At 53.0% G+C, this 16,883-nt stretch overlaps 1 long non-coding RNA gene and 1 pseudogene across 1 annotated transcript; one reads left to right on the forward strand and one right to left on the reverse strand.

Annotated features, from left to right (window-relative positions):
- Positions 1–262: 262 nt before the first annotated feature.
- Positions 263–3,480, forward strand: LOC129352997 (uncharacterized). The gene is made up of 4 exons (XR_008604966.1): positions 263–1,485; positions 1,588–1,668; positions 1,974–2,068; positions 2,145–3,480. It is a non-coding gene; the product is annotated as an uncharacterized LOC129352997 (long non-coding RNA).
- Positions 3,481–3,533: 53 nt separating this feature from the next.
- Positions 3,534–15,010, reverse strand: LOC129352996 (host cell factor 1-like; annotated as a pseudogene).
- Positions 15,011–16,883: the final 1,873 nt, after the last annotated feature.

A 16,883-nucleotide genomic window follows, 5' to 3' on the forward strand; every position in this document is an offset into this window, starting at 1 on the left:
TCTCCGAACTCTGTGGACCGACGAGCTTTTGTTCCGGTTCTTTTGTTCCGGTTCTTTCCTTCCGGTTCTTTTGTTCCGGTTCTTTCCTTCCGGTTCTTTTGTTCCGGTTCTTTTGTTCCGGTTCTTCTGCTAATGAAAGGAAGGAGGTGGAGCCCGGTTCTTGTTGTCATGGTGATAGTCAGACACAACAACCAGACCATAATTATTTCATCTTCTAACCTGCGGCTTAGGCCATGATGGGCTGGCCCACCGGAACCAGAACCCGGGTTCTGCACATCTGGGCCACGTGGCCGCAGGCTGCTCTCTGATTGGCTGTCGCTGCTCTGGGTGAAGTTTGGTGTTTTTACGTCAATCAGCTGATTCCACATGTCAACACAAAGACCAGCGCAGGTTGGGGTCACGTCAGCCGCGCAGCCAATCAGTGAGCAGGAATCCAGGCTCACCTGTCGGTTCTGTTCGGTTCCTGCAGCTGGATCTGGATCAGCCGCCGAACCGGAAGCTGCCCGCTTCCATTTGGACTCAGAGAACCGAACCTCCGCCCCCTGTAGTTTGACCCGGGTCCTTCCCTCAGCTCGGTTCGGTCTGGTTCGGACTCCGAGCCGAACTTCAACATAACAACCACCGCGGCTCGTGCCGCTCGGCTGCCGCGCGGCGCCGCTTCAGCCCGCAGACTTTTAACGGGAGTTCCGGTCCAGCATACCTGGGTCACCTGCAGCTCCGGTCCGGAGAGCAGAACCGGTCCAGAGAACCTGAGAGTTCTGATCGATCAGCTGGGATCCATGCTCTGGTCGCTCTTCATCGTCCTCCTCTTCATCATCCGCAACATCAGCAGCACGAGGCGCGCTCCCGCCGCGGACACGCACACGCCTCGCCCATGCGCGCGCATGTGCGCCTGCCTGCCAGCAGCAGGTTTCTGCTTTCTTCTTCGTGTGTTTGGGTTTCTGCTCGCCAACACCGAGCAGAACTTCCCTGTTCGGAACCGACGGACCGGAAAGACAAAAATAAAAACGCGATGAAATATGAACCTGCAGAAAAACCGATGGAAACAAAAACATCTAAAAAACAATCTGGACCCAACAGAACTTCTGCAGACTTTCTCTGCTTTCATGGCTCCATTTGTAAAATTCAAAAATACTTTATTGATCCAAAGGGAAATGAAATGTTGTAAATCATTTATTGAGATTCTAATTGAAGATGCTGCTGGCAGGAAGGATCTCCTGTAGCAGTCTGTGTTACAGCACCTCTGAACAAGCCTCTGACTGAAGACGGGCCAGAACTTTATTGATTTTAAAGAATCCTTCTTTGCATCATCATCACCAGAGGATCCACAGACAGAACCACAACAGAACCACAACAGAACCACAACAGAACCAGCCTTCTTATTCAGCCTGTTGAGCCTCTTCAGCTCCTGGTTCTGGTGGTTCTGATGGTTCTGACAGCAGATCCAAACCCTGAAGGATCTCCTCTTCCTCCGTCTCCATCCAGGTTTTTATCTTCCTCCACTTCTTCTCCCATGATGGGGTTTGACCTTTGACCCTGTTCCTCCTGAAACCAACAATCACATACTTTGTTTTGTTCACATTTCAGATGATTTGACTGTTCCCTCCGTGACCCGAAGCAGTCCACCAGCTCTCTGTACTCAGCCTCTGATAAACCATCACCTGCAGAGTAATCTGAGTATTCCTGTAATCTGGGTATTCCTGTAATCTGGGTATTCCTGTAATCTGAGTGTTCCTGTAATCTGAGTATTCCTGTAATCTGAATATTCCTGTAATCTGAGTATTCCTGTAATCTGAGTATTCCTGTAATCTGGGTATTCCTGTAATCTGAGTATTCCAGTAATCTGAGTATTCCTGTAATCTGAGTATTCCTGTAGATGGCAGAAGCCAGACGCTGAGTCAGCAGGTGACGGTTGAGGCTCCGCCTCCCAGAGCAGATCAGGCTGAATCCTGTTAAATTGTTTTATGAGGCAGGTTAAGATGGCGTCTCCATGGCGATAAGCAAACTGACCGGGTTTCTCTCCAGGACCTTCATGATGTGGGTTGTCATGGCTACAGGTCTACAGTCGGTGAGTTTTCTGTGGTACCGGAACCAGGCGGGTTCCGGTACCACATCAGCAGAACCTTCTTTTGTGTCGGGTTGAGGTTGAAGAGATGCTGCAGAATCCCACAGAACCGCTCTGCAGCTTCAGGCCTTCAGAACCAAGACCATCTGGACCTGGTTCCGGTTCCGTCTCTCCAGCTGCCTCTTCTGGACCAGAACCAGATCAGGAGGAGCAGCAGCTCCTGATCCGGTCGGAGTCAAACTAGTGGAAGCTGAAGATCCGTGACTGAGGAGGAAGTTAGAAGATCAGAGGTTTGGCTCCGATCTTCTAACTCAGGAAGCTGAGGTCAGAGGAAGGAGGGATGATGATGATCCTGAACCTGTCTGAATGTCTTCAGCTCTTTTGCTCCTTCCAGGCTTCCATCCACCTGATCCACCTTCTGCTTGCAGCCTGAGATCTTCTTCCTTCCTGATTTGGTTCCTCTGCAGTTTGTCCTCCAGGTTCTTCCTGTTCTTCTGTCTCTAATCTGGACTGCAGCTGCTTCTGTTCCCCGTCATTCTGCTTCCATCGCTCTGCTCTGGCGGCGATGCTGCCGTCCACACAGCTTCCTGTCGGTCATGGCTCTGATGTCATCTCCATGAGGCTGGCAGAGAGCAATCCAATCAGTTGCTTCAAACAAGCCTGGCGGGCCTCTTCTGCTTCCTGTCACCATTTCCTAACAGCCATCTTGTTAACGGGGAGCGTCTTCACAAATTAAGAGTCAAAAATTATTAAAACATGGAGGTTAATTTTTCAGTAATATTTAATTAGAAAGCTAAATATTTTGTTTATATTTTAGTTTCTATTAGAAACAAAATGTAGCAAGCTAAGTATTTATTTTGTACTTAGCTTATTATTTTGTATTTAGTTTACAAAATCGTAATATTTAGCTAGCTCAAAATAAATAGCTGAAATGCAAATTCACTTCCTGCTAAGTGGATTTTCAAAATAAAAGCTGGCTGCATCATTGTTGCAGTAGATCAGGGCTGCTAATGATCGATTACTAAACTTCTGTACCGTCTTTAAAATGGCTCAGCTGAAATATTGGACAAGAGGAAAATAAACGAAGAGGTAACAAGAAACAACTCAAGCAGTTATTAAAGACTTTCGGAAGACCCGGCTTTTATCTTGGTAATTCACTTCCTGTTATCAGCCAGGCTTAGCTAAATATTCAGCTAATATTAGCAAATAAACAATATCTTACTGAATTGTGACAATTTTGAATTAAAAATGGAAATACAACTGAAAAAATATTTCTTTTGACATGTTCAATAAATTTGATCTGGGACTGTGAACCTGGTTCTGACTCGGGTTGGACTCCGATCAGCAGCAGTCAGTCCCAGAATGTTCTGGGAGTATCTGGAATATGATCCTGCTGATTGCTGCACCTGTTCAACACAAGCCACGCCCATCTACAGGTGCGAGCACAAATCTGACTCCACACAGCCAATAAAAATGCTCTAAAAAATCTTTATTGTTTCAGAGAATATTAAACATCAGCACGAGCGGACCAATCAGAGCCCTCCGTCAACAGAAAGAAAACCGAAAACTTGTTTTTATTAAAGCTTATGAAAAAAAAACATTTTACAGCAGAGCCCTGCCCACAATCAGGCCCCACCCACATTCGAGACTCCTCCCACTTTAGGACGTCAATCATCTCAGGCTCCGCCCACTAAACACCAGAATTCAAAGAAAAGGTAAAGTTCTGACCCAGGGGACGGCACCTGAACACACCTGTTGTCTTTACGCTCCGCCCACATCCGGCAGGGAGCTTGACAGTTCTGAACTGAACGGATCCGGATCCAACATTCAAGAAAATTCTGCCTCTGGTGTTTTCATGGTTTACAATCAGGAACAGAAACGGAGCAGGAGGGAGCCGGTTCTGGCTCTTCACATTGTGTTGGGTTGGTTCTGAAGGGGAACAGAGTTTGGACCAGAACCTCACAGTATGATGGAGGAGCTCCAGAACCTGCAGAACCATCAGCGCGTCTCATGGGATGCTGTAACTGGACCCGAGTAGAAATGAGTCGGAGGAGTTTCAGAACCTCCGGAGCAGCTGCCGGTTGGGTTTGGACCTTCGTCACCATCCGCCGTCGGTCTCAGCTGATTGATGAAACCAGAACCGAGGTCCGGTACCTGTGAGCTCCGGTTCCAGTGGAGCATGTTGAGTTGTTGGCGACCATCTTTGTGTCAGGCGGGATTCTGGGATGCGGCGCCGGCTCTTACATTCCCTGAGAAGCTCCACTTCTCTTCGGCGCCGGCTTGGCGTCTTTACCGGTTTCTATGGAAACAGAAAACAGACATTATGAGCACCGACACAGTGAGGCAGAACTCCTCCGGTCCGGTTCTGGTTCTGACCTTGCAGCCATCGGACCTGCGTGGCCGGCCCGTAGCCCTTCTGGTTGCGGGCGGCGATGCGGAAGATGACGGCGGGCTTGGTGGTGTAGTCGATGTGCGCGTTGGCCAGGGTGGAGGCCTGAACCAGGCAGCACGGGTCAGAACCACAGTACACCCTCATGAAGGCCAGCTGGGCCGGGCCAGAACCCGCCGGCCTGGCCTGGCTGGACTGGATGGCCAGGTACACCGAGTACTCTGTGATGCTCCCCGCGGTGACGGCGGGCGGCTCCCAGGTGAGCTGGGCCCCGCCCAGGTTCTGGAGGGACAGGAACCGTCAGGACAGGACGCCCCCTGCTGGCGGCACCGCGGGTTTCCATGGTAGCGGCAGGAGCTCACCTTGCTTATCTTGATGGCGCACGGCGCTCCAGGGAACCCGGGGAGGCACGTCTTGAACGCCGCCACCTCGGAGAAGGCGCCGCGCCCGCAGATGTTGATCCCTGCCACCCGGAACTTGTAGGCGGTTCCCGGCTGAAGCTCCACCCTCCTCATCTGGCTGTAGTCCGGCGCCGGCCCGGAGTCATCCTGCAGGTACACAACACCCGTCAGCATGACGGCGACTCCATCGGCCCCGGACCCGACCGGTCCGTACCTCCGCCACGGCGTCGTCGTTGTCATAGGGAACGTAGTAATGAGTCACAACGGCGTTGGTGACCTTCATGATGCCGACGTCAAACCACGGCTTCTCCTTCGGTGCAGCCTTCACACGACAGGTCGGCTCCTGAAACAACAACGCCTCAGTGTTTGTCGTGTGGTGTTAGCGAGGCGTTAGCGTGGCGTTTGGACAAACGAGCAGGACGTTAATGAAAGGACGGCGTGTTCCTGGACCGCCAGCCAGCCGCTGGTGACCGATGTGTCGATGGCATTGCTGTGTTCAGGCAGGCAGTTAGGTGTCTCTGTTAGCGTGTCTCTGTTAGCGTGTCTCTGTTAGCGTGTCTCTGTTAGCGTGTTATATGTATGTTCCTGGCATGTGAGACGCTGTGTCAGCGTGTTCAGGGTGAGTTGATGGCATCTTGTCTGTGTTCTTGGCTCCATGTTGATGGAGTGAATTATGGTTCTAGTTATCATGATTCTCATCTGGGTCTTTGGTTCTGCTGTCTACCGGTTCCGATGCGTTTCCTATCGTCTTACAGGAGGCGACTCGTTGATGCCGTTGGTGGTTTCTGTCGGCATAGCGACCGTCGTGCTCTTGGTCTCTGTCACCAAAGGGGCGGGGCTGAATGTGCTGGCCAGCCTGGCGACGGCGTTGATGACGGCGGCGGCCGGCTGGGAGGCGTGGCTCTCTGCGGTCGGTCGTTCAGGCTGTCGGCCGGGGCGAGCCCCTCTGCAACAGAACCAGAACCGGGCTGAGCGAGTCCAGGTTCCCCAGCCAACGCAGAGAGACCTGTACCCGACTCTACCTGTGGGCACGCTGCTGGGTTCTGGTTCCGGTTCCTGCTGCTGTTGGACCATCGCCGCCAGCTCCTCCGGTGTCAGAACGATGCGGACGGGCTGCTCGCCCGATTGGCCGGCCTCACCTGCGGACACGCGGCATGTTTAGAGACGGCGGAGGCGGCGGAGACGTCTCTGTCCTCTCGCAGTTTTACCGACGGTCCTGGCTGCTCCCTCAGTCGCCAAGGCGACGGCCATCCGGTCTGGGACCCGTCCCGTCGTCAGCGTGAAGGTCGTCGTCCTGGAAATCTCCTCGCCTCCGTCCCCCTCTGATGACATCAGCTGCTGAGGAAGACCTCCGTCTGAGGACGCCATCTGGGTCGGGGGCGGAGCCAAAGTTAGCGTGCGCACGCTGCTGTTACCTGCTGCTGCACCACATTCACCTGAACCTGCAGCGCCGACAGTCCTGATGACATCATGCCCTCTGATTGGCCGTCTGTCATTGCTGGCTCCTCCTCTTCTCCTGTTTGCCATGGCGAGGGTTTCAGAGGACTCCGACCTCTCAGCACCAACCAATGAGGAGAGATTCTGCAGAGAGAACCAGACATCAGAACCGGGCCAGAACCTGCCAGGTCGTCCAGTCGGTATAAGGTGAGCTTGCAGGCTCCGCCCCCCACTGGGCAGGTGTGTCTAATCAACAACGGGTGATGGACGTACCGGGACGGACGGACCCGGGGTGGGCGTGGCGTGCGTTACTGTGGTAACCGCTGTGCTCTGACTGATGGCAGTATCAGATGAGGGGCGGAGTCTGTGGCATCTCCATGGAGACCGTCTCCACTCTGCTGAGCTGCACAGCAACAGGACAGGAAGTGATGTCACAACACACCCAAAAAAGTCCAAAATTACCAGAACCAGGTGAGAGCAGCGACCTGTAGCGGTGGTGGCGGTGTTTGTGGTTCCGGTCTCATGAGTCTCACAGGGGGGGTTGGAGCACACCTGTCAACACATGGACACACCTTTAGTTTCTCCGCATGGCCTGTCACAATAAGAGAGTTTGCTGGCCGATATATTGTCTCAAAAATTATTGCGATAAACGATAATATTGTTTGAAGACCTTTTTACATTGATTTAGTGGCATTAACAATAAATGTACTTGAATAAAAACTAAACAACATGAAGCCAAAGTGGAAATAAACACTGCATTCAACCAAAAGAGTGCAGATTATGAAGTCTGTATAGTTTATTGCCCTTCAGTAATTATTAGATTTAAATAGAGAAGAATCCGACTGAATGATGCAATAGTTCAAACTACAGGATTTATTACCCAGAACGACAATCTAAGAACGTTCTTCGTTCTGAGATTGTCACTCGTGTGTTACGGTAGATCGTTTTGTGTTACGGTAGATCGTTGCGTGTTACGGTAGATCGTTGTGTGTTACGGTAGATCGTTGTGTGTTACAGTAGATCGTCGTGTGTTGTGGTAGATCGTCGTGTGTTATGGTAGATCGTTGTGTGTTACGGTAGATCGTTGTGTGTTACGGTAGATCGTTGTGTGTTACGGTAGATCGTTGTGTGTTACGGTAGATCGTTCTGTGTTACGGTAGATCGTTCTGTGTTACGGTAGATCGTCGTGTGTTACGGTAGATCGTTCTGTGTTACGGTAGATCGTCGTGTGTTACGGTAGATCGTCGTGTGTTACGGTAGATCGTTCTGTGTTACGGTAGATCGTCGTGTGTTACGGTAGATCGTCGTGTGTTACGGTAGATCGTCGTGTGTTACGGTAGATCGTTGTGTGTTACGGTAGATCGTTGCTCCGATCTAAATCAAGGATTTATCCACAATGGGAGAGTGACGCAGCCTGTTGAATGTGACCGGTAGCCAATCAGAAAGCACGGATTCTCCTCCTGCTTTCTGAGGGGAAACACGGAGGGAATCCCGAACAGCTGACACGGTGCAACCCGAAGTCCAGCAGACATCGGAAACAACATGAATGTTTATTCAACATTTCATGCAAAGAAAATATAAATAACTAGGGGAGGAGTTGGAGCGAAATTTCTAGCAGAAAACCCGGTAACTTTTCAGCTGTTCTTCGTTAAGGTGACATAAATAGTTTATAATGATTTTCATTCAGTCAGACTGACACTAGCCACATGCATTGCAGGTAGATTATAGTAAGGAATTGATTAATGCCTGGTCAAAGTTAGTGAACTGGATTTATTATGTTGTGTCCATTGTTGGACACAACACGGTTCGATCGAACCGTTATAGCGAGGCTTTCTGTCGGCTAATGTGTCTCTCAGGTTTTGATAAAGGGCGACAATCGGCGACATCAGATGGTGCAGCGCGCTGGGCATTACTCTAAGAAATAAGGAAGGGAGGGTCAGTGGAGTTGAGCCTTTTTTCATTCAGTGTCATCAACAGTAAAAAAGGGAGGAAGAAACGATATAGACGATAATTGAAATGACGTTGATAGTTTTAATTTATCGTGCGATTAATTGATTTATCGTTTATCGCGACAGGACTTTCTCTGCATGACAAAACCTTCAGACTTTAACATGGCCACAGCACTCTCCCAAAACGTAAGGTCCAATCGGACCTGGTGTGGGCGTGGCATGCGTTACCATGGTAACCGTTCCAACGGCTGAATGTAGCATGAAGCTACCCCCTAACCCTCTGGACAGTCCATATTAAATCAACATGCTAACATTAGCATTTTAGCTCGTTTTAGATATGATGGCAAAGTTTAACATAGCGACTGCAGAAAGCCATTGGTAGTGTTGGCCCACACACTGATAAGTAAACATGACAGTTTGGCTAATTGTAGTTTATACACTGCCAATAGCATGGACAACATTACTGCAGATCAACATGCTACTTCACTTTAGCTAACCTTAATCTTTTAGACAAATTTACCACAGACACTCCTGTTAGTCAACATGACAGCAATAGCATAATCAGCTGATTTTGATTTATAAGATAACATACTGGTGGAGCAAGTGGATGCTTTGAAATCCCACATGCTGCTGAAAGCATTTTAGCTAACCTTAGCATTTTCATGACATGCTAAGCTCCTGAGTTTTCACACTTAACCTCGAGTCCTGCAGAATTGAACTCAGCATCAGGTTCATCAGATTCAGGTCCGGCCCATGCACACACTTTGACAGGCCTTACTTCAATTTCTTCAGAAAGAAATTTAAAGAAATATTGGTATTGTGGCACCTCTGGCTTTCCATACCTCCATGCTGGAAGGTATGAAATGTTTCGGTTCAGTTAGGAAGGAAACACGGACGCCTGGGACGACTGACCGGCTTCTACAGATCATCTCACCTGCAGCTGCTGGGTCGTACTAAACGGGTCATTTTCACACCTGGACCAATCACAGATGGATCACCTGCAGTAGCGGGTGCTGCCTCACCTGCTGGACTCCGCCGGCTCCAGCGGTGGTGAAGGTGTTGGTGGTTCCGGTCTCATGGGTCTCACAGGGGGGGTTGGAGCAGACCAGAGTCACCGCTGTAAGGTTAGAGACCCGACGCAGCTGATCAGCGCTGTGACACGGCTACCTGGGCTCTACAGGTGTTCAGGTTGATGGGTGTGGTGCTGCAGCTACCTGTGGCTGCGTCTCCCTCGGCGTTAGTGGTGGTCGTGGTACCTGTGGTGCTGCCCGGTTCCTCTGAGGTCGGGGAGGCCATGAAGGAGACCGGCAGGTCCTGGACCAGCGGCTGCGGCTCAGCGCCGCTGGGCGTCGTGATCAGTCACCTGCACAGGAAGCAGTAGGATCGTCGTATCGGGGCGGGGCTAAATGAGCCCGGCCTCGCAGCAGGTACCTGTCTGGGTCCGGAGGCGGTTGCTGTGGTAACCTGGCTGGCTAATGAGGCGGTGGGTGTGGTCAGTGAGGCTCCTCCCAACAAGGCGGCAGAGATGTTTCCTGTTCCCAGGCTGGAGACGCCTGCAGACAGAGACAGTCACATGACCCGCGCTGGCGCCTCGTTAGCAACGCCTCACCTGCATCGCTTACCTGTGGTTCCCTTGACAACCAGCTTGGTGCCAGCCCCGGCCGGAGACACCAGCCTGATTCCATCATTGGGACGGTTCTGAGGATGGTACCGGCCACTCCTGGGCTCCTTTCAGCACCACCTGAGCAAACGGAGGGTGAACACCTGGAAGTGCCTCACCTGTACACCGCAGTGACCTCAGTGCCGTCTCACCTGTGTGATTCCCTGCTGGCCAACGGACATCTTGGGACGGCGTTGATCAACTTCTCCGTTCCTGGAGTTCCCACCTTGGAGCTCAGGATGGTGATTGCACTGTTCCCACCTGCAGGGGGCGCAGCCTGCGTTAGTGGGCGCAGCCCGTCAGTGCGGCGGCTCAGGTGAGCGCGGCGGCTCAGGTGAGCGCGGCGTACCTGCTGCTCCCTGCAGAGCCGACAGCGGGATGTTCTTGATGATGGCGGGCTTGCTGGAGCCGGCCTGCGCCGTGCTAATGATGGCGGTCTGCTTCCCGTCCGCGGCGCTCACCAGCTTCAGGATGGTTCCTGCAGGAAGCGCAGCCTTCGTCTGACAGGAAGCGGCAGAGTTAAACTCGGTCTGATCACTGGACTCCACACTTCAGCGCCCAGAGGCTCAGAACCAAGGGTCCAGTCTGTGCTGAGGGCTGATTTTTTACCTGAAGGATCTGAGTGACTGGGCTGCTCCCAGCCTGACCAGTAAGCACTCCGCTCTGGGACCGGCCGGGTTTGGACCGGCCGGGTTTGGACCGGCCGGGTTTGGACCACGGACACCATCTTCCCCAGGTTGCCAAGGTTACCAATCTGAAAGAGAAGCAGACGTTTCCGAGGGAGCCGTTAACGGCTTTCCGTAGGGTGACATCACTCACCAAAGCTCCGCCTCCTCCCAGGCTAATGGGGCTGTTGACGATGGTGATGGTCTTGGTGACTCCGCCCACCACAGTGGTGACCACCTGTGGTTGCTGGGAGACCATCACTGAGCCGGACTTATGCACGGTGATGATTGGCCGGCTTGGCGCCGTGGGGGTGGGGACTATCGAAGCCCCGCCCAAGTGAGCGGCGGCCGTCTTCAGCAGTCGCGTGGCCGGGTTGTTGACCTGGAACAGCAATGATGATGTCATCACTCATCGCCACCAGCAGCATCTTTAACTTCCTCCAATTGTGATGTCACCACGGCAACTCACAGTCTTCACGGCACCGAGGACGGCCGCCGAAGACGGAGGAATCTTCTGCGTCACCGCCGCCGCCGCCGCCAGGGCCGCCATGCCGCTCATCTGGGGGCTGCTGCCGATTGGCTGAGAACAGACAGGAGGGTTACGGTGGAAACGGATCCGTTTCCAACAGCCGAAGAGTCGCGGAGCGTCTTTACCGTCTGACCGGGCTGGGCAGGCGGTGACACGCCAACACCTGCAGAAAGCGTCGCTACGGCTGCACCGGGCGCCGTCGCCATCTTCAGGACCGCTGCAGAAACAACAACAAGTGAGGAAGAGTCACACCCACACACCCACCCATCCAGGTAAACCTACCTGCAGCTGACGGGCTTCCAGGTGCCGGGACAGCATGGCTGGCAGGTGCTGCGGCAGCGGGGGTGGAGCCAGGTGTGGTGGGGATGTCGTACCTTTGCAGCTGCAGCAGGTACGTGTCAGCAGTTTTGGACGGCCCCCAGCTCACCTCCAGGGACGAGGTGTTGGCCCGGACCAGCTGGACCCGGGACGGCGCCACAGGACATTCTGAGGGACACGGACAGGTGAGACGGACAAGTGAATCAGGTGGTTCCTTTGGGTCTACGATTGAAAACTGAGCAGATTGTCTGCTGGCTAGAATGACATCACATAATGACATCATCACTCTATCCAAAAGAAACTGCTCCTTCACCGTCACACAGCGGGGGCAGTACCTGCGTCCTCACCTGTCTCCAGGTACCACAAATCCTTGCAGCACACCTGGTTGTTCCAGGCCTTGCGGTATCCGTCGCGGCCGCTCCAGATGTAGAGGCGGGAGTTGATGGAGACGCTGCAGTGGCCGGCCCGCGCTCTAGGGAGGTTCTCCTCATCGCCATCCATCAGAACCATCTCCCAGCACATCGTCTCTACACACACAGAGACACACACACACACACACACACACAGAGACACACACACGCACAGAGACACACACACGCACAGAGACACACACGCACAGAGACACACACGCACAGAGACACACACATACACAGACACACACACGCACAGAGACACACACATGCACAGAGACACACACAGGTGAGCAGAGCTTGAGGAGAATGTGTGTGTGTGTGTGTCTCTGTGTGTGTGTAATTACCCAGGTTGAGGCAGGCCAGGTTGTTGGTGCACTTCCACTCCTTCTCATGGGTTCCCATCTTGACATCGTCCTCGATGAGAGGAACCCAACCTCCAAACACGTACATCCTGACACACACACACACACACACACACACACACACATGATCATCATCTTTGTGGGGACTTCCACTCATTTCTGCAACTGAACCAAAACTCAGTTCAACTCCACAGCAAAGATTCTCCTAATGGGTCCTTATGGGTCCCACAGTGAGCCGATACACGCAACACCTGAGACACAGCCAAAGGAGCGCAGGCCCAGTTCTGACCCGGTTCCGGCCCAGTTCAGCCCTGGTTCAGACCCGGTTCAGGCTCGTTTCTGATCCGGTTCAGCCCTGGTTCTGACCCAGTTCAGCCCTGGTTCTGACCCGGTTCAGACTCGTTTCTGACCCGGGTCAGCCCTGGTTCTGACCCACTTCAGCCCTGGTTCTGACCCGGTTCAGACTCGTTTCTGACCCGGTTCAGCCCTGGTTCTGATCCAGTTCAGCCCTGGTTCTGACCCGGTTCAGACTCGTTTCTGACCCGGGTCAGGCCCGGTTCTAACCCGGTTCAGCCCTGGTTCTGACCCGGTTCAGACGTTTCTGACCCCGGTCAGGCCCGGTTCTGACCCTGTTCAGCCCTGGTTCTGATCCAGTTCAGCCCTGGTTCTGACCCGGGTCAGGCCCGGTTCTGACCCGGGTCAGGCCCGGTTCTGACCCAGTGTATGTGCAGTACTTGTGGTTGATGACGGTGGCAGAGTGCAGGCTGCGGGGGAGGGGCGTCGTCCCGCTGAGAACTGGTTGGCTCCACACCAGGGAGTCTGTGACATCATCAGGACAAGAACCAATCAGGAGATGCGCTTACAGACAAACAGGAAGATGCACACGTCCAGAACATCTGGACCCGGGCCCTAGTTCTGGACCAACATGGACTTGGTCTCCGTGGCGCCTCACCTACGTCCAGGACCCACAGGTCGCCCAGCCGGCAGCCGTTCATCCCGCCATAGATGATCAGCCGGCTGACTCCGCCTCTGCTCGCCATCACTGCTGTGTGACTCTCCCTGGGCGGCGGCGCCGGCCCCGAAGTGGGCGGGATCTCCCAGCTGACCACCGTGGAACCGGGTCGCAGCTCCAGGCAGTACAGGTCGTTCAGGTACCTGAGGGGCGGGGCCACAGTTAGGGTCAAAGGGCAGAAGGCCAGGTGAGGGGCAGGGTGGCGGCTCCTACCTGGGAATGTTGTTCTTAGGATCCTCACTGTCATTGGCCAAGCCGCCAAACAGGAAGCAGCGAGAGCCAATCAGAGAGAAGCTGTGTCCGAGGCGGGGACAGGGGGGCGGGCCTTTCTTCGGGGGTTTGGCCTTCAGACGTTTCCACTCCCAGCGGCTGGCCTGCAGGAGCGTCACAGCCCGGTCAGCCCCGCCTCCGGCAGGCGCTGCCGGCAGCCCCGCCTCCGGTGACATCACTCACCTGCAGCTCATACAGCTCGTTGCTGTACTTGCCGTACTCCACCATCCCTCCGAACACCAGGAGCCGCGTCCCGTCGCACACGAAGCCGTAGGCGGCGCAGCCAGGAGGGATGTCGCCGCGCACCGCCGGGATGAACCACTGGTTGGTGGCTGGGGGGCGGGGCTTCTGGTTAGTCACAGGATCTTCATCACACAGTAACATGCTGCCAAGTGACCTGGCAACACACCAGGTGTTCAGAGGTTCTACAACGGGAGAACTGAGGCTGACCCGGTTCTGGTTCACAAGCTGTACTGGTTCTGTGCGCCAGTTCTGTATTGGCTCTACTGAATGAGAACTCATAGCATTTATATTTCCTTTGTTGTTCATTCATTGATCTCCATCCCCCCTCGGGGTGGGGTGGTCAGCATGGTCAGCGGGTGGGGGGCGGTTCTTTTGTTCTCGGGTTTCTATCTGTATTTTCCGGACCCGGTTCTGTTCATCTGGTCTGGTGGACCAACCCCAGATATAAACAGCCATAATAACCGCTGTCTGTTTAGGCTTTTTTGGTTATTTTCACCTCCTCGGTGTGGGCGGGGTGATGTGACGTCACCAGTGTTTTCAGTAAAAAGGCGCCATTTCTCACCGTGTCTGAGCGGTTGGTAGGAGCTACAGGCTAACTGCTACATGCTAACTGCTGAAGCTCCAGGGAGAGCGGAGCCCCGCAGCCGGAGTGACCGGGGACCCCGGAGCTCCGGTCCACAAGCACCGACTGCCTCACACGGCGGAACCGTCGCGGGTTAAACCCCAGGACCCGCCGTTTCTCCTCTCTTTAAAACCCGCGCCAAGTTCATTTCCTCGGCCAAGAGCCCAAACCCGACTTATTACCCAGTCTGAGCCCAGTACCCATCTATCCCGTTCAGAGCCCAGAACCCGACCTGCCGCACCGGTTACACCCCGAACCCGTTACTGAGCCCTGCTCCCGTTCGGACCCACCTGTGTTATAGACGTGGAGCTCGTCCACAATTCCCTCGTTTCCCCCTCCGAACACAACCATCAGCTCCTTGATGGACACGGCCCGGTGTCCGTGCCGGGGTCGCGGAACCGGGCCGGTCCAGCCCAGGACCCGCTTCCAACGGGGCTGCAACACAGCGGGGGTCTCATTGAGGGTCTCCATGGGCTTACCTTCGGTCTGATACAGATTCAGCCGAACTTTTATGGTTTTACCATTTGCCTCTTTTGGACCGACTGGTTCTGATCCAACCGGCTCCTCAACAAGGTCCTCAGAGCGGTCAGAACCACTCACGGTTCCCCGGTTCTGCAGGCCGCGTTGTCCTGGAGCTCTGCTAACAACAGCTAGCAGCTAACGCCATTCTTCTTCTCCTTCGCGGTTTACAGTTTACGGCGTCTTGGTGCCACCTGCTGGCTGGGAGATGCGAAAAAATGCTTCTAATTGTAATCATAAAATGGAACAGCAAACGTGCTGTTCCTCTAACAACTGATGACTAAATGAAGCTTTTTGAAACTTGAACTAAAAAATAAATTTTCTATTATCCCTGCAGCAACCTCTGCTTGTATTAACACAAGCTTGAATCTACTACCGCTTCATTGAGTCTCTGGAGAAGCTTCAATTCAATTACCCTTTTAAACCGGATTGTCCATACAAGAAGGAATTGTTTGGAATGGAAAACAAAGTTACATTGAATCAGTATTGTTGAATAAATTGCTCCTTGACAGAACATGTCACTTTGTTTAGCAATTACAATAATTCTTGATCTTTGATATTTATATTTCATATGTCATTGATTGTGACTTTTTACCTGTCTTCCTCGAACACTTTATGCGATGCAGTGCACTGTTTTTGTTCTGCTGAGGAGCTTTAGGCCTCGAGTGACAGGCTGAGATTTTGTATTAAGGAAAATAAAACCTTTTTTTTTTTTTTAAAGACAACCCCGTGTGCCTGATCCCAGCAACATACACACACACATATGTATATATAAAAAAATAATTCCCTTCTCACCCACCGCGGGTGGTTCTTATCCTCTGAGCTCGGGTCCTCTACCAGAGGCCTGGGAGCTTGAGGGTCCTGCAGTATCTTGGCTGTGCCAAGGACTGCTGCACATTTCTGGACTGAGATGTCTGATGTTGTTCCTGGGATCTGTTGTAGCCACTGCTCCAGTTTGGGGTTACTGCCCCGAGCTCTGGCGTTCTCCACCACCTTTGGGGTGTTTCCCACTTTGATCTCGGGGTTTCCAGTCCATATTCTGCACATTTGTTTCTGTACACTATGCCTGCCACTTGGTTATGTCGCTCCATGTTCTCTGCCAGTATCTTGCACCCTGCTGTGATGTGCTGGACTGTCTCAGGGGCCTCCTTGCACAACCTACACCTTGGGTCTTGTCTGGTGTGGTAGATCTGGGCCTCTATTGCTCTGGTGTTTAGGGCCTGTTCCTGGCGGCCAGGATGAGGGCCTCTGTGCTGTCCTTGAGTCCAGCTTTTTCCAGCCATTGGTAGGATTCACTGATATGAGCCACTTGGGTTATTTGCTGGTGGTACATCCCATGTAGGGGCTTGTCCTCCCATGATGGTATCTCTGGCACCTCAACCTCCGTTCCCTGTTGTCTGAGACATTCACTGAGCACATTGTCTGTTGAGGCTTTGTCCCTGATGTATTTATGGATCTTAGTTGTTTCGTCCTGGACAGTGGTTCTCACACTCACTAGTCCTCTGCCTCCTTCCTTGCGGCTCGTGTACAGTCTCAGGGTGCTGGATTTGGGATGAAACCCTCCATGCATGGTTAGTAGCTTTCTAGTCTTAATATCTGTGGCTTTTATCTCCTCCTTTGGCCAGCTAATTATTCCAGCAGGGTATCTGATTACTGATTATACACCCCCGAGATCAAGTGGGAAACACCCCAAAGGTGGTGGAGAACGCCAGAGCTAAGATCCTGTGGGACTTCCAGATCCAGACAGACAGAATGGTAATGGCGAACCAACCAGACATTGTCGTAGTGGATAAACATCAGAGGAAAGCCGTTGTGGTAGATGTAGCAATACCAAGTGATTGCAACATCAGGAAAAAGGAAACTGGAGAAATACCAGGGCCTCAGGGAGGAACTGGAGAGGGCCTGGAAGGTGAAGACCACAGTGGTGCCTGTGGTCATCGGGGCCCTCGGGGCAGTAACCCCCAAACTGGAGCAGTGGCTACAACAGATCCCAGGAACAACATCAGACATCTCAGTCCAGAAATGTGCA

Source organism: Poeciliopsis prolifica, unplaced genomic scaffold, assembly GCF_027474105.1.
Source record: "Poeciliopsis prolifica strain line A6 unplaced genomic scaffold, Auburn_PproV2 SCAFFOLD082, whole genome shotgun sequence".
Classification (NCBI taxonomy): Eukaryota; Metazoa; Chordata; class Actinopteri; order Cyprinodontiformes; family Poeciliidae; genus Poeciliopsis; species Poeciliopsis prolifica.